This window comes from Lissotriton vulgaris, chromosome 11 (genome assembly GCF_964263255.1).
Source record: "Lissotriton vulgaris chromosome 11, aLisVul1.2, whole genome shotgun sequence".
Lineage (NCBI taxonomy): Eukaryota > Metazoa > Chordata > Amphibia > Caudata > Salamandridae > Lissotriton > Lissotriton vulgaris.
Window position 1 is genome coordinate 784,654,738 of NC_141699.1, and position 7,928 is coordinate 784,662,665.

The 7,928-nt window shown below is 52.8% G+C and overlaps 1 non-coding gene across 1 annotated transcript; it reads right to left on the reverse strand.

The window, feature by feature from the left end:
• Nucleotides 1-6,813: 6,813 nt before the first annotated feature.
• Nucleotides 6,814-6,920, reverse strand: LOC147683499 (U6 spliceosomal RNA). Its single transcript, XR_015302352.1, has one exon. It is a non-coding gene; the product is annotated as a U6 spliceosomal RNA (small nuclear RNA).
• Between the last annotated feature and the right edge of the window lie 1,008 nt (nucleotides 6,921-7,928).

Sequence of the window (7,928 nt, forward strand, 5' to 3'; positions counted from 1 at the left end):
GCTGCACACTCTGTAATTGTATATACCTGCCCCAGTGGGCGTGGCAATGTCCTCGCATAGTCTTGTGGATATCGTAGTGTGCAGAATATATTCCCAAGTGGGTGCGCCCCATGTCTGCAAAATAAAACACAGTTTTTTCCACAGTGGGTCGGAGCTGTATCAAGGTGAGTGCCTGCTCCGCTTTATGAGTGTCCAACTGAGCATCAACTGGCGCCGCCCTGCAACATAGCCAGCTGCTTCCTTCCAGAATGCCAGCACCATGTGGAGCAGGCAAGGACCCGCAAAGCGGTGGGCAGGTCTTCACGGCTGGGTCAGCTGTCATAAATCCAACAACGCAGGATGCCCATAATGAAGCACTGCCACAGGAAGTTTGATAAGCTCTCCAAGTTTAATTGACATGCTGCATACAGGCGCTCTGCCAAGAACAAACACCAAACAGTTCAAAGGCCAGACGCGTTTCGGGGGTGTAATCCTCCCTTCTTCAGTGGCAAAAGTTCAACAGAAATGAAAAGTGCTTCTGCTGCACACTCTGTAATTGTAGATACCTGCCCTAGTGGGCATGGCAATGTCCTCGCACAGCCTTGTGGATATCGTAGTGTGCAGAAAATAATCCTAAGTGGGTGCGCCCCATGTCTGCAAAATAAAGCACAGTTTTTTCACCAGTGGTCGGAGCTGTATCAAGGTGAGTGCCTGCTCTGCTTTATGAGTGTCAAACCGAGCATCAAATGGCACCGCCCTGCAACATAGCCAGCTGCTTCCTTCTAGAATGCCAGCACCATGTGGAGCAGGCAAGGACCCGCAAAGCGGTGGGCAGGTCTTTACGGCTGGGTCAGCTGTCATAAATCCAACAACGCAGGTTGCCCAAAACGAAGCACTGCCACAGGAAGTTTGATAAGCTCTCCAAGTTTAATTGGCACGCTGCATACAGGCGCCCTGCCAAGCACAAACACCAAACAGTTCAACGGCCAGACGGGTTTCAGGAGTGATACAGCTCCGACCCACTGGTGAAAAAACTGTTTTATTTTGCAGACATGGAGCGCAACCACTTGGGATTATTTTCTGCACACTACGATATCCACAAGGCTGTGCAAGGACATTACCACGCCCACTGGGGCAGGTATCTACAATTACAGAGTGTGCAGCAGAAGCGCATTTCATTTCTGTTGAACTTTCGTTTTATTTTCAAAGGTAAAAACAGGCAGGATCATAGAGGCAGGTTTAGCCTAGATAGGCTGCATAGTAACAACTGAAAAATTGGCGCCGTGCCTTTAAGACCTCCAGGAACCTCCAGGCTCCCATAATGCACCACAGGTGACAGGTCAGTTCTTTTTTCCGGCTCCTTCTGTGAGGATCCTGGAGCATTGAGCTCGCCAGTTGGCAATATTTTATCACTTCTTTCTGGTAGAAACTACATTTTTTTTACTTCACTCGACGTCTTCAGTCTCTATCTGACTAATTCAGCAATTTTTTTTTTTACTTTTGCCTATTTTTTCCAGTCAAAATGCCGGCCTTATTTAATAAGTGTACGGCCTGTGGTAAAAAGATGGCCAAGTCAGACCCTCATTCGGTCTGTATTGCTTGTTTGCCTTCATCCCACAAGCCAGACCAATGCTACCACTGCAGCAAGTTTTCCAAGAGAACCCTTAGAGAGAGGGAGAAGATCAAGCTGCATTCCCTTCATGAGAGAGGAGAAACAATGAGTGGGCGAGAAGAGCATCATTCCAGAAAGCCCTCTTCTCATCCTAAAGAGCGCAAGGAAAGAGGTTAAAAAAGAAGGCATCGGTCTTCTTCTCCGTCGAGGGACAGATCTTCATCCAAGGTACCTCTGTAATCAGAGTCGGCGTCAAAATCGCCGTCAAGACGTCCATCGACGTCGAAACATGCCTCGCCGTCGAAGCATCCCTCTTCGTCGAGACGCCCCTCGCCGTCTAGACAAGGTGAGAAGAGACAGAGAATGAGGTCTCCATACACGTGTAGGCGATATAAGTCTGGCTCGCCTACGACAGTAAAGCTATGGACTCTGTAGGGAAGAGAATGTGTACTACCTCTGCTTCCTACATGAAAGTAGCCAGTGCCTCGGCCCTGCTGGGTCGATATGATCGTTCAATATGGGACTCACTGTCACGCTTTACAGAGAAGCTCCCTAAAGAGGACAAGCAAGATTTTCTTGAGATCCTGCATGAAGGTGGCCTAGTAGCCAATCAAGTAATCAGCGCAGCGGCAGATGCGTCAGATCTAGCTGCACATGACTACTCACATGAGATCTGTGCCCGATGCTCAGTGTGGCTGAGGCTCACAGGACTGAAACCCGAAGCACAACATCGGATTCTTAACCTTCCGTTCAATGGGTCGTCACTCGTCGGGTCTCATGCTGATGATGAGATGTCTCAAATGAAAACCGAGCTTGATACGGTTAAAGCTGTGGGTCTCGAAAAGAGGAAGTACTTCAGGCGACAGTACCGTCCTTACGACAAAACCAACAGAGGGTTCAAACCCCTCAATGGTCCTCGCAACAAAACCAAGGAAGGTCACAATTCTCCCAGCGTCGTCCTGGTAGAGGAAGAGGTGGCAATTGAAGACAGCCCACACCTGCTGCCAAGCAACAGCAACAGAAGTGAGCACTTGCTTCCCCTATCTCCGTTACCCACTCCGGTACGTTTTTATCTGGAAGAGTGGACAAAAATCACACTAGACAGGTGGGTGCTGAGTATTGTAAAGAATGGGTACACCATCAAATTCACGTCCCCGCCACCTTCCATTCCTCCTCAAAAGACTGTCACCCATCGTATAAATCTGTTGAGGGAAGAGGTGTCTGCTCTACTCCTAAAGAACGCCATCGAGGAGGTCCCATGGCAACAACGTCAGCAAGGGATCTACTCCCGATATTTTTTGGTCCCAAAGAAAGGTCTAAACAAGGAGTTCAGGCCTATACTAGATCTCAGACGTCTCAAAAGATTCATACTCCGAGAAAAGTTCAGAATGCTGGCATTACATCAAATAATAGCACTTCTGCATCAAGGGGACTGGATGTCTTCCATAGATCTTCAAGATGCCTATTTCCACATACCAATCTCGCCAAAGCATTGGAAGTTCCTACGGTTTTGCATCCAATCAAACTACTTCCAATTCACAGTCCTGCCTTTCGGACTGAAGTCGGCTCCCCGCACTTTCTCGAAGTGCATGGCAGTAGTAGCGGCTTTCTTGAGGAAACAGCACATATTCGTCTATCTTTACCTAGACGACTTGCTTCTCAAGAGTGCGTCTCCCACTCTTCTGCAACAACATCTCGAGCAATGTATTCATCAGTTGCATCGGCTCGGGCAACATGTAAACTTCAAGAAGTCCATCCGCAATCCAGCACAGAGGATACACTATCTAGGCGCGACTCTAGACTCAGTCAACGCAAAAGCGTATCCTTCGGAGGAGAGACTATCATCCATTCTCCTCAAGTGTCAAACTCTCCTGAAGACTCCTCAGCCTACGGCCAGATTGATTTCCTCCCTACTGGGGTCGATGGCCTCAAGCATAATTCTAGTTCCAAACGCCAGGCTTCACATGAGACCTCTGCAGCAGATTCTGGAGGGTCAGTGGTCCCAGATCTCCAATCGCTGGGAGGACAGGTTGTCTATACCTCTGTCAGTCCAACTCTCCATCAGATGGTGGATGAGACGGATTCATCTCCTCGTGGGAGTCCCCTTTCAAGAGGACAGGCCTCAACAGACTCTGGTGACGGATGCGTCCCTTTAGGGATGGGGCGCTCATATGGGATCTTTGCAGATCCAAGGAATGTGGTCAGAGAAAGAGCAACTGTACCACATAAACATGCTGGAGCTCAGAGCTGTACATCTAGCTCTCAAAGCGTTCTTCCCGTCAATAACGGCGACCTCTCTGCTTGTTCAGACGGACAACACAACATCGATGTACTACCTGAGCAAGCAGGGCGGAACAAGATCCAGACCTCTGTCTCTGGAAGCACATACAATCTGGAAATGGCTTCTGGCACGAGATATGAGAATATCTGCAGTCCACTTGCCAGGAGTCCTCAATGTTCAAGCGAACGATCTAAGCAGGCATTTCGCAGAAGCACACGACTGGGTGTTAAAGCAAGAAGTGGTACAAGACATCTTTCACCACTGGGGAACACCAGACATAGATCTTTTTGCGGACTCAGAAAACGCAAAATGCCGCATCTTCCCCTCCAGGTATCCGCAACCAGGGTCCATGGGGAATGCTCTGTGAATAGACTGGTCAGAGACATTACTCTACGCTTTTCCACCGATTCCTCTCATTCCCTTGGTGATCAGGAAGCTGCACGAGGCCAAGGCAGACATGATCCTGGTTGCCGTATGATGTAATGCACTTATAAGGCAGACAGGTATCTGTCATATTTGTGACGAAGTAGCCCATCCACCAAGATCTAAATGAGGCCCTTAATGATCAGACATAGATAAGTGAAAAAAGACAACTTTTTGCTTGACTGGCAGGGAGCAAAGGGCCAAAATCAAGGAGGAAGATCCCATGGGTAATGTAAAATGTATGATGCAGAGTAAACCCTCCTTTAGTTTATTATCGCACTCCATAAAAGCCTAGAATTGGCCTACAAAAAACATAAACATTATCTGGCATATTTATCAAATAGTTGCGTTGCCCTTGCGCCACACTATGGGGTGCATGGGTGACGCAAATACTAAGTTATATTTATCAAGCCACACAAGGCCACCTTACATGGCCCTACGCGGCTTGATTAATTTATAGCAGAGGTTTTCAAATTTTGGGGCGCGACTCCCTGGGGGAGCGTGGAAGGGTTCCCAGGAGGTCGCTAATGCCTCTGCAAGTACATGTAAATGAAGATGGCCAGGAAGTGCAGAGATGTTTATTTTCTACGTTTCCAGGCTGTCTTCATTTACGTGGGACCGGAGGTCAGTGAGTGTGCTGTTGTGGGCTTGGCTGGGCAGTGTCTGGAGTCTTGTCTCCAGCACCCCCGAGTTTTCACAGTTCTTTAAAGACCATTTGCATAGCTTTGTACACTGGTTACCGAGACTTAGGCCCCCCACTCTTCCTATTCCTTACGTTTGTATTTTACATTTACTGCTGTAGTGTGAAAATGCATTCAATGAAAAGGAATGCCCCGGTTACTTACCGGTAATCTTCATTACTCCGAGTATAGTCTTCCTCGCCACATGATTTACATAGTGAGCTTTAGCTCCACAACAGAACCCTCCAAAGCAAAAAGAAACTACCTCCCACCCCCTCCCAACATGGCCGACCAGTCCCACCTGACCTCTATAAGAGGCGGGCCGGCCCAACCAATCAGCCTGATCTACCAAGCAAACAATGAAGCCGATAGCCAGACAGGGAGGGGGGGAGGGAACTCATGTGGCGAGGAAGACTATACTCGGAGTAATGAAGATTACCGGTAAGTAACCGGGGCATTACCTCCTCGTAAGTCTTCCTCGCCACATGATTTACATAGTGAGCAAATACCCAAGCCAACAAGGCTTCATTGACCACCATAACCACAACACCACATGGTGATGCAGAGAAACCAACCCAAGGTTGATGTAAACAACTGAAAAGAAAACAGGGACCACAGGAAACCTGAAATCAAAGCCTCCAGGAAAAGGAGGCCAACCAGGAGTCGCAGCTCCAGCACTCAGAACGGCCCCAGCGAAGTCCCCCCGGGACTGCTAGAGACCCCCTAACCAGGCGGGAGACGAACCCGCCGAAGACAGACCAATACTCCACAGAGGAGACACCCACTAAGGGGGCCCAGGAAACAGAGCCACACCTCGCAGACCGACCCTGGGCCCCCGCCGGATCCACCGAACCCAGCGAAGCATAGGGAAGGACGCCAGCCTGTGTAAGCCCGCGAACCATGGAGGAACGAGGGCAAGTGGCCCGAACGAAACGGGTGTTATGACTGAGTGGACAGTGGGATTTGTACCTGTGACCTTGAGGTCAAACACAGTCCCCTGCAGTGCAGTTAGTCCACTGAGCCACCAGACCCGGTTACCCCCCAAAGGGCATAACACAGGTCATCCCACCGGGAAAGGAAAAACGTGCGGCTAAGAGAAGCCAAAACAGCACGCCCAACAACCAGCCCGGACAAGGGAGGAACCACGCTGGTCGGAAAAAGCGGGAAGACACCACCCGAGTTCGAGGCCCCAGGGAAAGGACCCCGGGAAGGACACGGGGGACATGCCGGAGGAGCAACCCCGTCCGGCAAAACCCGCAAGTAGGGCGGGGAGCGGAGGAACGACCCCCGCACGCCCATCCGCCCGGCAGACCCCATCGCCACCAGGGAAACCCGACAGGCTAGGAACCGCCACCGAGGGCCGGGTCCCAAAAGGGCGGGCCCGAAGAGCTCGTAGAACGAGAGAGGGAGCATGCAAGTGTATTGCGATGTGCCAGGCGCACCTATCGCCCAAAAGGCAACAAGGTGCGTGCCTCGGGAACCCGACCAGGTATTCCCTTGCGAGATCTCCCATCCAGGTACCAACCAGGCCCGACCCAGCTTAACTACTGAGATCGGACGAGAACAGGCGCCTTCAGGTTGGTACGACCGTAGGCTGCAGGATACAAGGTGAGAGTCAGGCATCCCGCCACAAGGGGCCCAAGTGGAGAATAAGCAAGCATCCGCCCAGAGATGCAGAGTGTGAGCCCGTGAGACGAGTAGGCACCGGCATGAGAATTCTCGAGTCCATGGAAGCATTGAAGCCCAAGACCCACCGTTAGGCGGGGAATCGAACTCAGGTCCGGGACCAATCTCAGCTACCGGGACTGCCGCCTCCAACCCCTGAGCTACACGTCTCCATTAACATGGAACGCTCCACGAATCCTGCGGGTCCTCCTTGTGCAGGAGCCGTGCCAATCTACTCTGTATCTTTCCAAATAGGTATACGTGCTGCCGAAGCGAGCACTGGAATGCCTGCGGGAGCCCAGCAGCAAAGCCACAACCCCCGAGCCAGCAGCGTCCCCCGCTCCCGAACCAGGCCTGCACAAGGAGGCAGGCCAGCCGACAAGAGCCGGCTCAACACCGACGCCGAGAGCGGGGGACCCAATCACTGCCCGGGAAGATCCGGGATCGGCCAGGAGGCATGAATCGCCAGCCTGGTCCAAGGAGAGGGAACCCGGGGCGGTGGACCCCGCCGGGAACCAAAAACAGGAACGCCCCCACTGCAACGTCCCAAACAAGGCCAAGCGCCGCCGGGCGTCCATGCGCGAAAGACCGGTAATAAGGACCCGGAAGGAGGAGCAGAACCCGGGCCGGAGGGCCGAGCCCCCCTCCGTGAACAGAGACCTCGGAGGCAGACCGAGCCGAGGCCCTAGGCGCAGAACACCACCGGGGCAGGGCGAGATCATGCCACGAAGGCCAGACCCGACTCCGTCGGCCCCCGGGGGAAGACCGCCCGCAGGGCCAGGACCGGTGACACCCCCATCAGGGTGCCCAACCCGACCCAGACCCGGGGACCCAAGCCCCGGCAAATGGAAAGCCACACGAAAACGTGCAGGGGCCAAGCCAGTCACCTCCATGTGTATTAACAGTGCCGTCGAAGCAAGCACATCAAAAACGGCCGGCCAGGAAGACATCCAGCAACCCCCGAAGCACGAGGTGCTGAGCGGCCGCAGGCGACTCAACGCCAAACGACCCGGCGCCAAAGGACGCCGCCCCCCCTGAAAGAACCAGAGGGAAGCACCGGGACCAGGCACACGCCCCCCCCGAAGGAGGACAAGCCCGAGACGAGGACCGAAGGGACCACCGGACATGGGCCAGGAAGCCGACGGATGAGAGACACCGCCAGATGTGAGCCATATTCCCATGGGGGGGGGGGGGAGACAACAACGGGGCCGTGAGGAAGCACACGGCCAGACAGGGAACCCCCAAGACCCACACCCGGCGAAGAAGATCCACCAGGCGGGCCAGGAGT